Below are 19,606 nucleotides of genomic sequence, written 5' to 3' on the forward strand. Positions count from 1 at the left end.
TATAAGGGTTACACTTATCTCCCAGTGGACTTTTTGGGGTAATGCATGCACACACACGTCATTCATTTCCAGGGCAAATACTCCAAAAATATGAATATCATTTCCCTATTTATGGATCTTCCTTGTTGATGGAAAGTCACGAGTCCTCCCACCTCTCTGTTACTATATTAGAGTGAAAAACTCTTTAAAAAAATTAAAAAAAATCCAAATTTCTGATAAGTATGTGTATATTTTTTCTCCCCAATGAAAGGCACCTTTTATCTGTCAAGCCTTCTGACACCAGTGTCACGGAAACTTGTTGAAAAGGACAATTTTCTTGGGAGCTTTGGATTTCACCAAGAACCAATCTTTATTTTGATTCCCTGTGTGGCGTCTGCCTTTTCCAAGTAATAGCCAAGACGTTCTAGGAGTTTTTAAAACTGGGCGTAAGGACGTTCTTGAGTAAACGTATTTCCTGTTATTTTTTCCAGGGGAATGTAAGAGGTAATTAAATATTTAGTGAATGCGGCTTTTTTAGCCGATAGGGCACCGAACTAAGGTATCAGTAATAGGAAGCGAATGTCGATATTCTCTCTAATAAATCACTCTCTCATAAAGAGACACAACATGCGTAACCCCTGACCGATCAACGGAGGAGAAAATATTGTGACTTTGACCTCGAAGGATGTAGGGACCACTTAACATTTTACTTTATACAAAATATAATAATTTTAAAAGAGATTTATCTCAGAAAAAATAAAAAAAACACAGACGCAAAACAGATCAGCCCTGTCCAGCCCCATCTAGTTGTTAGTCTCGTCTTAGATTCAGGAGCCATATGCTCATGCATGTTTACATTCCCTCGCTGTATTACCCTGTACCACTTTTGCTGGAAGACTGTTACACATATATATAGGATAAAATAAAATGTCTAGAACTCTTACCAGTTTCCCAATCAGTTACAAATTATCTTGAAACTGGAACTTATCTTATCTGGAAGTAGAGAAGATTTATTGGAGCTGGACAATTTAATGAGATGGAATTTTAATTTCATACATTAAAACACATCATATTTTGTTTTCATTATATCTAGACCCCAATGATATAATTTGCACTTTTACCCAGTAAAATAAACCTATATAAAGGTGTTTACGGGTAAAAGTAAGCAATATATTCAATCTCACCTTATGTGTGTTCCTAGTTTCAGCCTCTGCATGCTCATTCCTCCGCATTATCTTATTCTTCCTTTATGAACTTGCTGATCGTATGTGATTGGTTCAGACAGCCTTTGTAAGGGTAGGTGAATAGAATGAATTCATTCAATATTTTAATTTTGACACAGGCTTCAACTCCCTTGAGGCAAACCTTTGTATTTTAAATTTAATTTTTCTAAAACAATTAAAGTGATTAACAAAAAGTATGAATTGTGGTTAAGATGTGGTAACAGCTCACGCTGGGCTGTAATTAAGGGATACACACACTAAAAGTGTACATGCGTTTCAACATTTAGGAATCCCTTTTTAGTTTTTCTTGTGCCTATGAGTGATATTATTATTATTATTATCTTATATGGTGCCATCATATTCTGCAGAGAAGTACAACTTGAATAAGAAAAATAGTTTTAATGTGTGATCTTCAATTTATGATAACGTCTAGTTTTTAATCGGGTCCTTAAATGTAACAAAGCTACATCCCAAGTGCGTGACAATATATTTTATGATGCTAACATACCAAGGAAAAACAAAAAGGTTTTCTTCCAAAAAATGTCTCTAAATCTACGGAGCCGAGTAACAAAGTGTTAATGCAACCCATAGATAATTTCTTATGCTCTTTTGACTAACACAAAGATTTTTATTTTATCTGGCCCATTCACTATAAGGCCTCTTTTACATAACTCTAAATCTAAAGTTTTTTTGTCTCCTAGGTTTATGAATAGATCCTATTATATATTAGCGTTATTGCGTTGTGTTCCAGTGTCGCTCCTTTTCAGATGCACGGCGCCATGTAAAAATATAAAAAGAATAAAATAAATAGAACGTGAACAACCAGTGTCTGCGTGTGAAACATACACATTGCATATGTAAAACAGTGTGATGTGAAGTCCCCTCTGTTTGCCAGAATCTGACCGCAAGGTATACAGTATCCCAGCGAGACGTACAGTATCCAGGATGAGTTTAACACGGGGAGACAAAGGTTGTATCCTAATTTCTTTTTTCTACGTTATGGAGATCAGCTTCAGCTCAGCGGGGGGGTTTCTTAATTAGAGCAATACGACGGTGTAAGGCGTGAGCCTCAGACCCCTGCTCCGGTTCTAAGGTTACAATAAGGAAGTTATAATGCTTTATTTCCTGAATGGTAATATCTGAACAGTGAGCAGCCATTTCAATGGGAGGAAAAGACATGAAATTTAATCAACTTTATGAGATTTGTGAGGGATTTGAGCCTTGTTTTTGGAAGGTTTCTTTATTTTTCTACCATCATGAGATGATGAGATGCAGGAGACTAAGAAGAAGAGGTGAAATAGATTCAACAATCCTTTGTTGAGTGGCAGACAATCTGGATTCCCTTAGAAGACCCGGTAACGGGGTCTCTGTTCCTCCTAGAATTTAGGTAAAGGCCACTTATCAGCGTACCCCTAAAAAACCTAACTCACACAACATCTACTACAGCGTGGACCTCTCAACAAATTCATTGACCATCCAACAGCTCGCCGTCTTCCTTATCTGAATTATGGCTGGTTAATCTAATTTCATCCCAAAAGACACATGAATGAGCCACAGTTCCAGTTTTCAAAGGTTCCAACCATTTTCATCCAGCGGGTTGGGTCTTGTCCAGCCTTTGTGGATTTGGATAAACATACTCCAAAGCTTTTGTAACAATTTGCAAGCTGTGGGTTTTCGTCGGCGAGCGGCTCCCCTCTAGTAACGGCCAGAAGAAACTACTGCTCCTCAACGTACAACTTCCAAGCCAAAACCATTCACTCATCCATCTTAATTAGGTAATATCAGAAATAAACAGAAGTCAGTGAAGCGAAACAATGATATGTTCCAAAAGGGAACAATTTAGAGAAATAAAAGACAGCTTAATTCAATGTAAGATCACACATGTTCCTTGGTGATTACTTGACAGGTTTCTGATATTAACTCCATGGTCCAAAAAGTCTGTTATGCCATCTCGGAGCCGACCACAACAGAAAGTGATGTCCAGTACAACACAAACCCCTAACCAAAAGCTGATTGTTCTTATGTAGAAACCTAGACACATAAGCAGGAGATTTGACAGAGATCCAAATGTTAGATTTGTACAGAGTCCAAATATAATGAGATCCAGACATTTTCCTCCTCTGTTTTTTTTTAACGCAGCTGTTTGTTTTTTTTTAGATAACGCGAGGTTTAAAATAGATACAGAAAGGCTTTGACAATTAGCTACTTATTTTTTATTGGAGCAAGACGATGTAAATTAGGCCTTCAGATTGTGTTATGCAATCTCTACCAAGATGAAGATCATCTATTATCCCAATTTGGTTTTCAATCAATCTGGTGATCCAGTCTTGTCATATCTGAAGGGTAACCATTATCTTGTATGATCAGATTATCCATCTCATACTTAATGGGCATTTTTAAGGATTCATTTTTCTGCACCTATAGATGTCACATGCCACTGTTTCTATAGGAAAAGGTGTGGGGGACTCGTTTCACCACGAGAAGGGCCAACATGACTAAACTTGAGGTTGCCATCCTTTCCTTAATTCGCAGCACCTACATTAGGGAGTCTCATGTTGCTGTGATAGGGACAGTTTAGATGTTTGCTTGGCAGCTGCCTCTGAACTGTCTCTTAATAAGGATATAGGCAGTCAGATCCAGCAGGACGTGTGATCACCACCAGGATCATGGCTGACCAACTGGAACAAGGGAAGTTTGCTGAGGCAATTTGCAGATGCCTAGAAGAGTTGGTTGGGAGTAGACTTCTTTACCATACAAATCACTCTCAGCCTCACAGATCATACTCTACCACATATCACTCTTACCCACACATATCACAGTCTACCACACACTACTCTGTGACTTGTATGGCTGAGAAGGACCTAAATGAATAGAAACTTCCCTAGATAGACCCCTCCCATGAGAAGCATCTACAAGAATAGGACCCTCCCATAAGAAGTCACTAAATTAAATGACCCCTCCCCTGAGAAGTATCTATATAAATAGACCTTCCCCTGAGGAGTATATAAATGAATACCCGCTCGATAACCCCTGGGCCTTACACACAATAGGTAGAGGATTCAACGTTCATTGACCCACTCAATATTTAACTGGCCTAGGGGTGCACCATACCGCCAAGTTATTTGGGATAAAATAAAAGGCAACCTGGACCTCTTGGTCCCCTGTTAGGGAACAACATGCAATAATAATTTTAATTATTTAATCATTTTGTTATTAAACCTGGTTACAATGGAACTGCCAGGCACCAAATCATAGCAAATTTAGGAAAACATAGTGTATGCAAAAACCTTTACAAAATAGCGATAGCTTTTAAAAATATATTTTTTGCAGATCCATGCTCCTTACTATGTAATAAGACTCATCTGTGTCCAGTCTGCAGTCTCTGCACTCTGGTTTTAGCACAAGATTTTGTCCTCTTCTTGGGATATGCCTTAATTCTATAAATATTTCTTCCACTGAAGCATTAAGTGAGAATCTCCCATTACGTCAAGAGCTCTTAATTTGTTCCTGAGAGTAACAGGATTCCTAGCTTCAGGACCCCAGTGGGGCAGCTGTGGACGGGAAGGAAGTCAGGAAGGTCTCGAGTGCCCCAGAGAAGTAACAGACGCTGGCTGAAAAAAAATGAAGTCACAGGTCAACGTCTCTTGAGTCATTATCACACGGGCGTGAAAGGCTACGGAAGATGAAGCCGCACGGTAATTCTTTACTCCTAATTAATTGCAAATGGCGGCGGGAAGGATGTGCCAAGCTGAGAGGAAAGGAAGGCCAGATTTCTCAGTTACCAGATACAGCCATTAAAACGCTGGAAAAAGCTCAAAAAACAAACTTAACCCGTTTGGGTGACTGGGGATGACCAGATTATTGCTTCCCTGCTCTCATGTCTGAAATAGGTAAACGTGACATAATCCAAAGTGGAGCAGGCAAAATTGTCGATCAAAGAAGACATTTCACCATTTTTTAAAAGTATGTTTTTGTTTAAGCTTTTCTTCATGTGGACAAAAAATATAAAATTTTGCGGTGATTTATCTCCAAAATGTAACTTGTTTAGTGGTGAGAACTTGCCGTAAGTAATCAAAAATCGATATAATTTTCCATATATGAAATTATATTTGCAAATATGTATATGTCGGAAACATAATCTTATTTTAGAAATTTTTTGGAAATTACACTTTTGCATCCGTGTCATTAAAAATAGGCCCAGAGCTAGAACCACTTTAGCATGCTCATATTACTAACATCAATCAATTTGAAAAAGGAAATAGCTCCAGTAGAGCTAATCATAGCTCACACCTTCATAAAGAAGAAAATAGGGAAAACAAAAGTAGATGCTGGTAGATGAAGGGATGATGATATAAGGATTTACGGATACTCTACCCATTAGTTATGCTTTTTTCCAACCGGTTCTAGTCGGTGGCCCAACTACAGAACTTTTTTATGTATTTAGATTTGAGGTATTGTCCGAGCCTGGGAGGTAAAGGCAAGATGATCACTATGGGCTTGGTAAGGATAATGGTCCAAATTAAAGTCATGCCAATGCCGAGTGGAGCAGTGAAGACGTCATGTCGCATTCTACATTATGACGTAAAGCCATGGTGCATTTCACCCACGGAATGTCCTTTGATGTACCTTTGGCATGGTGGACTATTTGGACACTAACCTGTCAGTAAAAAAATAGAACATTTGCCAGGACACAAGCTTGGTTGTCGGAACCGTCCAGACAAATATGGGATGGGCCAACATGTACCATACCAATGTATTACCTAATATGTACCTGCGGTATCTTATTACCCACAAAGGCCTTACATAGCATGAGGTTTACTGGATCAACCACAGAAGATAGAAATGCCTGCTATAAATTCTTCTTCGCAATAAACAAGCCTTTCTCACACAAAGGTCCCATTATTATCCCAACTCATTACAAAAAAAAAAACCTGGCCCAATTAGTTGCCAAGACAATGGTTTTAACTACTTTTCTCTCGGTCTTCCTCGTAGGCACTGCTGATGAGATCAACATTCCAACTTATTAAGAATCTCCAGAGACAAATGTTTTAATTCGACTTGTTTAAAAGGAAATTAATCATGGAGCCCGGGGGCAGAACTCATTTATCTCATCTTGTTTCAATTTTTTTCTTTTAATTTCGCCATATAGGTCTCAGTTTATTAATTTGAAATGTGGTGTGTTGGGATTCCAGAGAGATGACTGTAGCTGTCTGATGATCGAATGAATACGAAAGGCTCTATCATAATACAATGGCAAGATGAGGCCTCGCGAGACTCTGGAAGGGAAGACGACTGTTGACTTTGTATGGGCCACTTTGTCCACAAGGGAATATCTATGAAGACCATGGCAATATGGTCATAGATGAACATGCTTGGAAAATTAAAATCGATTCATGGTCATTATACTATAAATTTATCATATAACATCATCTGTGACCTCACTCTACCGGTTAGGGTTGGTGATAGCGGTCCTTGGCCACTTGATGTCAATCAAATGCTGTCAGCCTACTTGTCAGAAGACACGCGACGTCTCGCACAGAAGTTTTCCATTGGCAAAAGAAAGGACTCTACTCTGGTATTTATTAAAAAACAAATCCTTTGCAACAGTATGGGTGGTATTATTTTTAATTTAATCTTAAACGGATCTTGGCTACATTTTGTGCAGCTGGAACAGATATACACACACCTCACTTTGCGTACATGGCCAAACTACCGTGTCTGTTTATGCTTTTGTCCGACTCACAAATCCGTGGTTTGCAAAGTTTCTGGTTGAGCTGGTGATAGAATCCTCCACAAAATGCTCCACGATATGAGACTCCATCAAAATATTTCAGGACGTATTGAGAAATGCCCTTGTTTTGAAAATGTCTACAAGACCAAATTATTACTTAAATAATAATGGAAATGTTTAATAATCTATAATATTGGAGCTTTGACATTTTTCATTGTTTTATAGAGGAACCATAGCTTACTGGTTATAGTTTAAATAAGGTATAACCATATAATGCACAAAATTGAACAAAAAATTAGAAGTTGCCACTTTAATTTTTCATTTTTTAAAGCAACACAGGTTATAATGTGTCCATCTAGTGCAGTGATGGCGAACCCGTGGCACGCGTGCCGCTGTTGGCACGCCGAGCCGTCTCTGTGGGCACGCCGTGACTACAGTAATATACTATAGTCACGGCGTCCCCCGGACTACATCTCCCACAGTTCTCAGTGCTGAGCGCCGGGCGACTGGATATGACGCTTATATCCAGCCCCGGCGCCCAGCATAAACAGCTGTGCGCGGCTGCACTGCACAGTTAGAACGGAAGAAGCAGAAAGGAAAAAGCAGAAAGGAGGAAAAGGAAGCAGAAAGGAGGAAAAGGAAGCAGAAAGGAGGAAAAGGAAGCAGAAAGGAGGAAAAGGAAGCAGAAAGGAGGAAGAAAAAGCAGAAAGGATTAAGAAAAGGTAAGATTTGTGGAGAACCAAGGTGGGTGGGTGGTTGATTATTGGGGGGGTCTGATGTGGAGAACGAAGGTGGGTTAGGGGGGTCTGATGTGGAGAATGAAGGTGGGTGGGGGCATCTGATGTGGAGAATGAAGGTGGGTTAGGGGGGTCTGATGTGGAGAATGAAGGTGGGTTAGGGGGGTCTGATGTGGAGAATGAAGGTGGGTGGGAGGGGGTCTGATGTGGAGAACAAAGGTTGTGGGGGGGTCTGATGTGGAGAACAAAGGTGGGTTGGGGGGGGTCTGATGTGGAGAATGAAGGTGGGTGGGGGGGTCTGATGGTGGAGAATGATGTGTGTGCATATACATATGGTAAGGCATATGTATGGGCACTTGGGCAGGCATATGTGTGTGTGTATAGGGCAGCTGTGTATATGTGCGTGTATGTGCATACGTTTATGGGCAGTGTATATGTGCCCACAAAAGGTGTCTTTAAAAAAATACATGCACGTGTACAGTTGTTTTTTTTTTGTTTTTTTTCAATACAAAAAATGTTTAATGGAAAGCTCTGTTGTGTTTTTCTTTTTAAACAAAAGCTGTTAATTAGTTTGAAAAACTGTACGAATTGTTTTTTCTAAACTAAAACCTCGTTATTCAGGTTTAATGGCAGTGTTGGCACTTTGAAAAAAATAAGTCGTTTTGGTTTGCAGTTTGGGCACTTGGGCTCAAAAAGGTTTGCCATCACTGATCTAGTGATAAGGATATGGGTCATCATGTAGTTAGGGACTGTGTCTTGAATTTAGGACAATTGACCACGGGTTTGTTATAGAAAACAATGGGACCCTTCATCAAATATTTTTTTCCCCCCAGAAACGTTCTACATTGAGTGTCTACACCAATAAGTCAAAAGACCCCATCTATGTAGACTTCAAAATATTTTCTCTGGGTATTAAGTCAAAGACATCGGAACTTTTCCCTAAAATCTTGACAGATGTTAACTTTGCAACAAAATATATTGAACCATCTTTGATTTTTTTTTTTTTGTCTTTACATTCTAGTGGAAAACAGAATTTTCAGTGGGAATTCCCAAACGATCATTATCTTCGTGGAGCTGAGTAAAAAATATATTTCCTGGAAACTTGCAGCCGCGGTGCCCAGGTAATCGGATCAGGAGCTGCCGTAATGAGATGCTCACCCCACGCGCCCTTCGTTTTGGGGAAGTTTTTAATAAGAAATCTCCCAGCTGGAGTCTCATAATGGGTTTATCCTATGTGTACGAAGCAAAATAATTCTAACCCTTTAGTGCAAGGGAGACCTGAACAGGATGTCTGGCCGCAAAAGCATTTAACATGGATGTCAACGGTGAACCTCTAGTCTAATATTCTTGTGGATGTTCTATAGAACCTACTCACATTTCCTACAATTTCGTTTATAATAAATGAGCCCTACCCAAATAACACTTATATTTCCAAAAAAATTTCAACTCAGCAAACAAACGTATTACCCAAGACCCTGGCATCTGCCTTATCATCTTCGCAAGAAAACAGCCCCTGTAAACTTTGCATATACATGTCCTAAGTGGCATCGGAGGTCCATGGAGGCGCCTCTGCCTTATCAATGATCTCCCGAAGTGGCCCATCGACACTTTCAAAGACTGCGTTGAGTCAGCAAAGCCTCCGGCGCCATACATCCTCAAAAGTGTAGCGGCGGGATGTGATGTCATACAATGTTTTGTGTAAGTGGAACAGCGCCTTTAAAGAGGACTGGCCTGCCGCAAGGACAGTGGTGTGAAAAGAGTATATTAAAAATCTCCAAAACAAGTAATTTTCTTTAAAGGTGCTGTTCCACTTATAATAATAATAAACTCATTTTGTTGTAAACAGTGACAGCGGAAATTCCTCTTTAAAGGTGCTGTTCCACTTAGACAAAATAGTATCACATTCTGGTGTTTAAAGCACGGAAGCCGGAACTTTTAATCTCATAAATTGTTTTGACAATTAAATGTTCCCTAGAATATTTATCAATAAGGTCATATTTTTCTTGAATATACTAAAAATATATAATAAAATATTAAAATAAAATTAATTAGCGGAACGCGTTGTCATTTTGACATTAAATACACGTTAAGCGGTCTCATCGTAATCATCGCAGCCTGACTGGCCTCATTAAAGCCGCTGTTATCCTGCACGCAGAACGTTGGACTCGGGATTTGCAGCATGTGAGACGCATGTCGCTGCCAGTTCTAAATTATGCAGAAACAGAGGATTTTATTCAGAGACATTAAAAAATCATTTTAAATTCTCTACAAGCGAATTAAAATAACAAACCTCGTGTGTATCGCTTACTAATGTGTGAGCCAGCGTTCTACCTTCTATAAATAAGGAAGAAAATATATATAAACATTTTGTGGCGATCGCAGCCTGACAGACGTCTTCTCACTCGCACATTAGCAAGGAGATAAGTTGAAGGCAGCCTGCGGTGCGCAGTAATACCGAGTATCACGCTACAGCTTGGCCGTCGCAATCCATGGCTCCGGCCGCCGGGAGTAGGATCACATTTCTGTCCTAGTAACCTTTTTTAAAAAAGCAGGAAGCTGTGGCTGCTAATATCATACCCACCAAGTGTCCCTGTTTACAATGGCCAATCCCTCATTGGCCACTGGATCCCAGTGCTCCTCTTTGCTTCCCCTGATGCCTCTCTTTTGTAGGCGCTCAGATAAGTAGAACAGCCTCCCAGCAGAAGTGGTAGTTGGTAATACAGTGAGGGTATTAAACATGCATGGCATAGGCATATGGCTCCTGAATCTAAGACGAGACCAACAACTGATTAAGGTTTGAGTCTTTACAGCAGGAAAAACAGGCAGACTAGATGGGGGCCAGATGGGGCCGATCTGCCAGGAAAATTCTGGTCTGACAGATCCAACAAATGAGCTTACGTTAGGTTTCTCAGTACTCTCCTGGTAGACTCGGGCATGTCGGCGATGTACATACACAGGACAAATGAAGAGTTGATACTTTGTGTCATTTATCCTCAAATTGTATCTCCAGTGTCCCCTTTAATAAAACCCTGAATATCACCCATTTTTCATTAAACTCTATCTTCACTATTAGAAGCGTTTGAGCTTTCTTTATTTTTTTAAACAGACTAACAGTTCTTTGCAATCCTCCGGGAACACAGCCCTGTTGCACACGGCGTAAGATCCTAATCCGGCTTGATGGAGGAAGTCCTGGCTGTTCTTTAATCGGAACCAGTTCCCCGACACACGCAGCGAGCTCTGCATCCTTAATAAAAGACTTGCCCGAGGTACATATGTTTTTTGGAAACTCACACACTCACCGGCTCCAAAATGGAACGGTTATAGAAAATTGATGCTATTTAAGCACAGAACTCATTAAGTCTTGTTGTCAGATGTTAAACCTTCGGAGCTATTGGCTCCAATTTAAATCATTCTTCAGCAAGTAGAGATATAGGCGTTGAAAGGTCTAAGGCTGCAGAAGAACACAATACACTTGTGTACGGTGTGGTAAATTTTTGCATTTTGGCTAGACATCCCCTTTATCCTGTGCCCAAACCTGAGCTATTTTCTGAAAGCTAAACCACCATAGATCCAAGAGGAGAAGGCAGTTTGGCCAGAAAATGATGGTTCTGCCACGAGCATCATTCAAAAACTCAACTTGCCACCTCCAGTTATCTAATCCCAGAGCCTGTATGTCATTACTTGGTGATCAAACGGCAGAGACGCCTCTAACCCCCCTTTAGTGTCTAGACCTTTCTAATTAAACGTACCCAATGGAAGCTGAACCATAAGCCCCCCATTATTTTTTCCAAACCATATTTGATGCTGATACCCGTCAAACATATTACGTTGAACTTCTAGATATTAATTCTTAATACTTGCAATTCCTTATTTTTGTGGATTTTTTTTTCGTTCTTGATTTATATTTTTTGAGGCTACAGAACTGTCGGCACATTGAACGGAATGTCTGGAACAAGTGCAGGATTACATGGAACCCCTTCCACTTATCGTTAAACTCCTCCTGGATACACACCCTTGTAAGGTGCACGACAAAAATATTTTTTTTGTATGAAATGAACACAAAACAATGGAGAACCCACAATGGAGTTCTGTGGATGCCAATTAGCTTTACATGTATATTAACTCTTTGCAGTGCATTCCATTATTACTTGTATTATTATTATTATTGGATACATTTTTTGTATATTATTGTCTTTATCTTTCCCAAGAATACTTTTGTCTTGGCATCGATGGGCAGATTCTCAAGGTCACACAGTCTGAAGCTGACTCTTTCATATTCTACTTTGATTTAATGGTATCCGGGTATCCTGATTGGTGCTCGGATAATATGTTCAATTCCAGCTTGAATAACATTGTTTAAGATGCAATCTATCAAGGTTTTTTTTTGGTTTTTTTCGGGTTTTTTTGGTTGATTTCAAACATATTTATAGTGTTTCACTCTGGAGTGAGTTAGTCCAGGATATTAACAAAAAAATGATTTATGTCAAACTATCATCACAACCTTGGACCCCAGTTAGTTTGATGCAAAATACTTTGTAATGCTTTTCAAGTTGAGTGAGTATGGGAGCAGACCACCAACTCGAGTTTAATGACTATACAGAGGGTCGTGCTCCTGAACCTAAGAGAGCTCAAGACTTAAAAAGGAGAAAACTATTGGGGTTTGGGGGGGGTGATTTAGCCCAAGACTAGACAACTCAAGTACTTGAGGGGCAACAAATTCTGCACAGGTATCTCAATTAAAAATGTATAAAAATACTAATGTTCTGTTTTGTTGCCATCAAGGTCAGGGGGTCTGCATCGCTAACAAAAAAAATTCTTAGTGAATGGATCATTTAAATGTGCCAATGAGAAGTCCCTTTAATATAAGGAAGGTTTTAAGGCAATGTCAATAACCTAATAATGGGTACACCCCATTGAGATTGGTGAAATATTAATGATCCTACAGGAACATGCGCATATAGATAGAAACGGTCACTCCATGAATGATCAAGGACTTGAGTTGAAAAGCGCTCTCTCTCAACATTGTTTTCTTAAGATCACAATCAGGACAAAAGCCTAAAAGATCCTTCTTTTGTTTAATTCTATCAAAAAACACTTCTTTTGTCTGTATGATTACAAACTGGTTGATCTGAAGATTAAATAGTAAAGCCTTAAGACGTCAACGACACTCAAAACCAGTCTTGAACTTGGCGTGGGATGTTTCTGATCCGTCTAGAGCTAGCCAAGGTCTCATTTTGCTGTCAGTACATCGTAATGATGAGATGGTTTCAAGTCAATTCATCCCTGGTTTGTGGTCGGGGAAACATGGAAACCCAAATGAACTGAAACAGGATTCTGTAACAAGTGTAAAACTAGCAGTTTCCACATCCCCCGTTTCTCGGGATAGTGGATAAGGAAGTCAAGTTTCTTTCTTTACCCAAGGTTAATGCTTTATTACCCCGATGGTCTTCTAGCAAATTGGAAAATGGGTAAAATTCCAAAGCCACTGAGCTTATTACATGTACTGAAGCAAAAGTGGTTGATGTGGCATTCATTCATATTGTATTATATATTTATATTTATTTATCTAAACATCAGGTGGGTATGAAAATGAGACATGTTCCCCCCAATAAATACACATCTTTAACATGTACGTTGTTGGAAGGAAAGGCTTTCTGTATTCCCTAAATATTTACACCCTCCCAGCTCCTCTTTTGTTAGGAAGAACCTAGCGATATTAAATCTTTCGCTGGAACGATTAAGCTCCTGGTTTTCTATTTTCTTTAATATTGTCTCAAATATTTTATATTATTCCATTAATGCTTTATCCATCGATGATCAAGATTATATGCTGATGATCCCATTAATTAGGTTCCTCTCTACAGATGTTACAATGTTTTCTGCCTCTGTTCTTCGCTAGAACAAATTCTTCCCATACGGCTTATTATCTATTTGATTAAGTCTCGATACCTGAGGGTCAGTGTATTAGTGATTAGGATGTGCAAAGTATCGGCTTTCAAATGCGATGTTGGACTGTGATCTGCTTGCGGCAGGCATGTGGACCATTAGGAACGGAGAAACTGATTACATTGTGGACTAAACATCTGTATCAATCAAGCAGGACTCAAAATAACAAACATATAATAACGATGATTGGAAACATGGGAAATTCACCTCGGAAATACATATATTCCATACCTTTTAATCAATACTTTCCAGGAATCAGTCGTACATCGAAGACTGGAAAATAGAACATTATTATACCTCCCAAGAGGTGCATCCTGGGGGAGAGGTTTACCAAAACTTTTGGTTACCCATTGATAACAATAATTGTAACCTCATAGACATTGAGAAGAATGTTCATGATTTATACACATTTTTATATATTATTATGAATTTTAGAACCATAGAACACCCACCTCCCATAAGAAGAAAGTCTTGGGAAGACTCAGTAATACTAGTGTTTGTGATCTGGTACCAGAAAGACAACTTGGCTTTAGTTGACTGTTCTATGATGTCTTCTGCCTAAGAAGGGGCGATAAGTTTAATCGTGTACTTGAAAACACATGCTGTCGTTACAGTAACAATGTTAAGGGCTAGACATGGTTTTGAGACTCTACAATTCTCTAAAGACGAAAAAAAAGAATTCTCTGACACCAAGCATTTTCCACCTGGCAAACCCCATAGCAATGAGTGTATATTTATAAACCTATTACACAGGGAGTGTGGCTGGCTTTATATTTCTCACTGGGTGGGAGCTGCCTCTCCACTGTTTTTCTTGTTTCTGAGCCCATTATGTTGCGAATGACGTCTTTATTACCTCGTCTGGTGGGAGAAGGGGAGAGGCGAGCGGGACTGGATCCTTAGGATAATCTTTGGTTTTTACCTGAGCGTAATGTTTTTTATTACAAAAGTTATGTGTTCGCACGTACTGTATATAAATATATGGAAGTGAGGTTGGAAATTTCCATTCGTCCATTATTCTGTGATGAGACTAGAAAAAAAGAGTTCTTTGGATGACTAGTAAACGTTCTATATTTAGAACACGTGTGTCTGCATGACTAGGCATGGGCATGGGTTATAAAAAAATATATACAATTGATATAGAATTCATTACATTGATATCTTTTCATGGTTAAAATGAGTAGCCACTGGTTTCACTGGTTTTGCATGGATCTTGCTTCGGAAGACTAATCTGAAGTTACAGCCACTTGTAATTGTAAGATGAGCACAGACTAAGGAGGTGTTTGCCACCAGCATCCACGCGTAAGGCTCGTGTTGTAAATAAGTGTCTTTTAGGAAGAGAACCACTGCCATCTTTCTAGTGGCGACTGAAAAGAAATTGGCATGGTCTGTAGTTATCCTTGTCTTCTGTTATCCTTGCCATCAAAGTATCTAGCACTGGCGGGTGTTAGCCCCATATTTTCTACGTGTTTTGAGTTAAATGTGGGTTTAGATCCAACATTCTACCCAACATTACACTCTATATTGTGCTTTGAGCAGTGGGTCCAACACCAAACTGCCTCATTGCCAGGGCCACATTTGTGCTCCTGTGGTCAAATGTGCATTTGTATAGCTTCTTTAGACACTTTGTTACCAGAAAATGATTTTGCAATTCTAGACTATTTGCTAAAATATCCTAGGAAACCCAAATTGTAACAGCGTACTCATGAGTTTCTGACTTTCTCAAAGCAAAATGTTGCTCCAGCCATGCCCAACAGTAGACACTTGCTCCAAATACACACTTTTATGGGCTACGCCAGCTGGGAAGGCAGCCTGTTTTAGCACTTTGGCGTGAACAGGGTGGGGTGCACATGAAGCTTAGCGTCTCCCAGCCCTGAGCTTTTGGTAGACGTTGTAGCATGAGCTCATGAGAGAATTGGGATTCCCCATGAGTGAGTGAGACAGAAGAAAGGAGGGGACTTGTCTTCATACTGGCTTAAGAAACAATTACCAACAAGGACAAAAAAATGAAAATATCCAGGCAAGGCTAAATTTAGATAGATTTCCAGTCTCAGTTAATGACCTGACCTTCAGCAACAGTGAAACTCCAATTTAGAACACATCATGCACTCAATCTACGTTTCCAAGTAAAAGTCCTTGGAAATGGTAATTTTTTTTAACTTGAGCATGTTGCCAGAGTATCCAAAACAGAGCAAAAATAAACATTATCCACTAGTACCAGTCTTTAGTGTGATAAGACAAGGTGGGCTCCATGTAAAGGACCATTTTACATATGATGCAGCCAGCAGGGACATTGCATTCATTTCAATTTTCTTGACATGAATTCACGATCTTCGGCTTCCATTTTTTAAGAGGAGTTGTCTAAATTGCATTGCTTTTAGTATTTTTAGCACCGCATTGCACTTGCTTTGCACATTATTTTGTATTGTGTGCCATGTATAGTGACATTGGGGACCCATATTCACAAATACTTTTTTCCTCTAGCGAATGGGTTTAGTAATTAGTAACTTAGTTAAAATGGAGAGATCCACGTACAATAAAATCTTGAAAAAATCGGCTTGTTGGTTCATGTAAAGAGTAATTTTATGCTCTAGAACGTTAGTGTTGATTAACGAGTTAACTAAATGCTTTCTCTGGATACTGTAGCCTGATATGATGTTTTTTGGGGGTATCCAACACAGTAGCTGCTATTGAATTCATTGACTTATTTTTCTTCATCAGACGAAGACAATTGTTTTTTGTCCTCCCGTCTAATCTAGTCTGTCCATCAGAGTACAGCGGTGAGACCCCTGCTCATAATTAAATTAAGTTTTTTCCATCAAATGAAAGGCAGCTTCAAGTCAAAACATTAGTAAGTGTGGTTCCCCATTAGCAGAATATAAGTATTCATTCACCGGTTCCATATCCTGCCAGCCCCAGAGACGTGGTTTGCCAAGCAGTGCTCTACACATATGATTCAAGTCCTCAAATCTCATGTGGAAATCTCCGCTTTCCTATTTCTTTAGTATTATTTTATTTCAGTCTTTGCCAGAAGAAAAAGCAACACTATACAAGGTAAACGTACGTAGGACAACATTAGGGAGCTCTGTGTTACATACCAAAATCACATAGGTGTGCTCGGCACGCAGACGGCTCCTCTTCTGAACACAACGCAGAAATTATTGGAGAATTTTTTTTTTCTGGAAAAAAGTTTGTTTCATAAGAGAAAGAACAATTCTTCACATCAAACTAAACACAGTGCAAGTCTACGCATCTTGATCTTCACAATTCAAGATGCTTTGGCCTTGAACCTGAATTGTGATAATTATGTGAATGTTCCTTCAAGATGATGCATCACAACTAACCATAGAGATGAACTATCGGTGGTAGTGAGACACAGGGCAGCAGTGCGATACCTCTCTATGGTATTAGCTCCACCCACTAGGGACCTCGACCTCTTCAGCGTACGTTGAAAATAGATATCTCATTCACTTTATAGGCTATTTTTTGTCTATTTTCCCAAAACAAATATTAAAATAATTTGAATTAGAATTTTTGCCTGAATTTGATACCACATTCTCTCCTATGATATTGTCTTAATTTTTGTAAGTTTTATGAGTGTCGTATTTTACACCCTCTCACAGTAAAGCGATCCTGGCAAAACAGGCAGTATGAAGCAGGCTCTAGCGGGGACGTTAAGTCCCACCATGTTTAGTTGAAAAGTTGTTGGGGTCATGAGCCCTACCTTTCTGAATCAGCAGATACTACTTTTGAGTACATTTCGTATTAGTTTTTCTGCCACACATTTCAAGTTGAAACGAGGTGGAAATCAGACGCACATGTTAAGAAATTCACAAGGTGGAATAGAGGGGATAAGACCACTCAAGAAAGAATTAGTGGACCTTCTGTTTTTCCTCTAGCAGCCGTACGTAAATCAAGGCAAGTAGGAAAGAGCGTCGGGGATTTGGACCATGAATTAGATCCACGTGTGGTGAGGAAAGGACAATCTATCAGCGGGATTGCAAAAATCAGAAAAAAAGGTGAAATATGACTTATTTTAAGGCCAACCTTTAATTTCCAGGACTTTATCTGCTGTCAGCTCCATCTTCCTGCTGATCCCCATGTGGTCGATATTAGCTGTATACAATTCCTGACACTCAAGGATATTGGTTGGTGTTTCAGAGGTTCGACCCCGGGGGTCTGGACATTATTTGGAAATAACACTTTATTATCTAACGATACATATTATTTTCTTTGTTTTTATTTCGTTGGGTTTAGATTTAGAGTTTGCCTATTGGTTAACCCAACTGAATGTACAAGGAATCTTTGTGAGGCTGATAAGTGTCACCCTGTTCATGTTGTAACCACTAGATTGCTTGAATTCTATGTAAGCTCATTTTACGGAGGTTCGAAAATACTATAATTTACACAGTTTTTGCTTTAATAAAAAAAAGAAATGTATGACATTTGACTGCTTTGCTTCTTAGAGAACGTGGGTAATGAGGAGAAAAATCTAAATACAGAAGGAGTTAAAAAAAAAATAAAACATTGACAGGGTTAAAGCTAAACTGAGATTGGCTTCCTGGGGTTTTCAGGCAATCAAAAAATAGATATCAAGTCTTGTTCAGTAACCAAAGTGCTGCTAACCCCTACCTGCTTCAAAATACATCTGAAGTTATTAAAAAGTCATTAAAGCTTTATTCCTTAAGAAATAAAAAAATCTTATCAAAAGTAATGTTTACACAATTGTTATGAAATGTGTTACTGAAATGACTCTAATTCCGGTCGCCATGGAAACCTTGACTTGCCATTATTTTAAGATACATTTAATTGAGTCACCTGCATTCAAGCAGGGATATCAACCAATTGGGAGTCTTACATGTGATCACTGCGGTGTAGAATAGGAAGGAGTCAATTCCAGACTGTGTGACCCTGAGAATCTGCCCCTTTACCCTAAAATTGGGACAAAAACCCTGGTATGCTAATTACACTTTTGAATTAAAACTCCCATAATGCACAGCATGTTTGATAATGCAGATTTTTAGCAAATATTTATTTTTGCTAAAAAAAAAAGTAATGTTTTATTACCTTTTCAAACATATTTTAAATACAGAACTCCCACTCTGATATCTAACGACATCTTAATTGTTTTCAAGGCATGGATCTACATGTCAGCACCTAACATAAAATTTTTTCCACTTTCCCCTCGCATCTGAAATGGATTTTATATTCATATAAAACAAAAAGGAAAATAGAGAGAATGAGACACAATGAGTCATCGGAAGATTAAATCTTTTTCGTGAGCTACAACAAAGGAATGATCTTCCAGCGTCTGAAAACTTCTGCTATCTATGAATTTTCTTCTAAAAATAACCATGAAGCAAAAAAATTAAATAAAAAAATATCATAATATTTTGGGTGTCTGTCAATTTTATTTTCTTTATATATTTTATTAATATAAAATCAGTTCAGGAAAGGACAAATTTAATCTCTAGAGCTGGTGTCAGCCTCCTAAAAGTAACGCAGCTCCTTAACTACAACAATTCGAAGAATTATCACTCGCCTATACTTTTACTTGCAGTTCCATGTATGGCCACCAGGGATCATATTTGACATTTTAGTTTTCTCTGTTTACTTACCTAGATGAAAAAATGAAAAAAAGACTCCATAAACGCGACTTGTTTAAGGTTCGTGGTAAATTGAAGCATTTCAAATAGAACAAATAAAGGTAATTTTGGAAAGAATCCAGAATCCACTGGAGCATTCTTTATTTTTTAAATTTGTATTTAATACTGGTTTATTCTTGACAGATACCTTTAGAGGTCTTTTGCTCTTTTTGTGTCCCTTGCGTTAATGATAGGGTTAAACTTGGCGCTGGCCTCCACTGCCAACAGTCCAGTCGTACCCCCCCCCTGATTTTACCCCTCCTCTGCGGTTTGGAGCTGAAACATCCCTCTCGCCTACACTGAAATAATAACTCTTTGCTTTTCCAGGCCCCAGGGAGCAGAAAGCTC

This window comes from Sceloporus occidentalis, unplaced genomic scaffold, assembly GCF_023333645.1.
Source record: "Sceloporus occidentalis isolate IW3139 unplaced genomic scaffold, rSceOcc1.0.p SCAF_182, whole genome shotgun sequence".
NCBI lineage: Eukaryota > Metazoa > Chordata > Lepidosauria > Squamata > Phrynosomatidae > Sceloporus > Sceloporus occidentalis.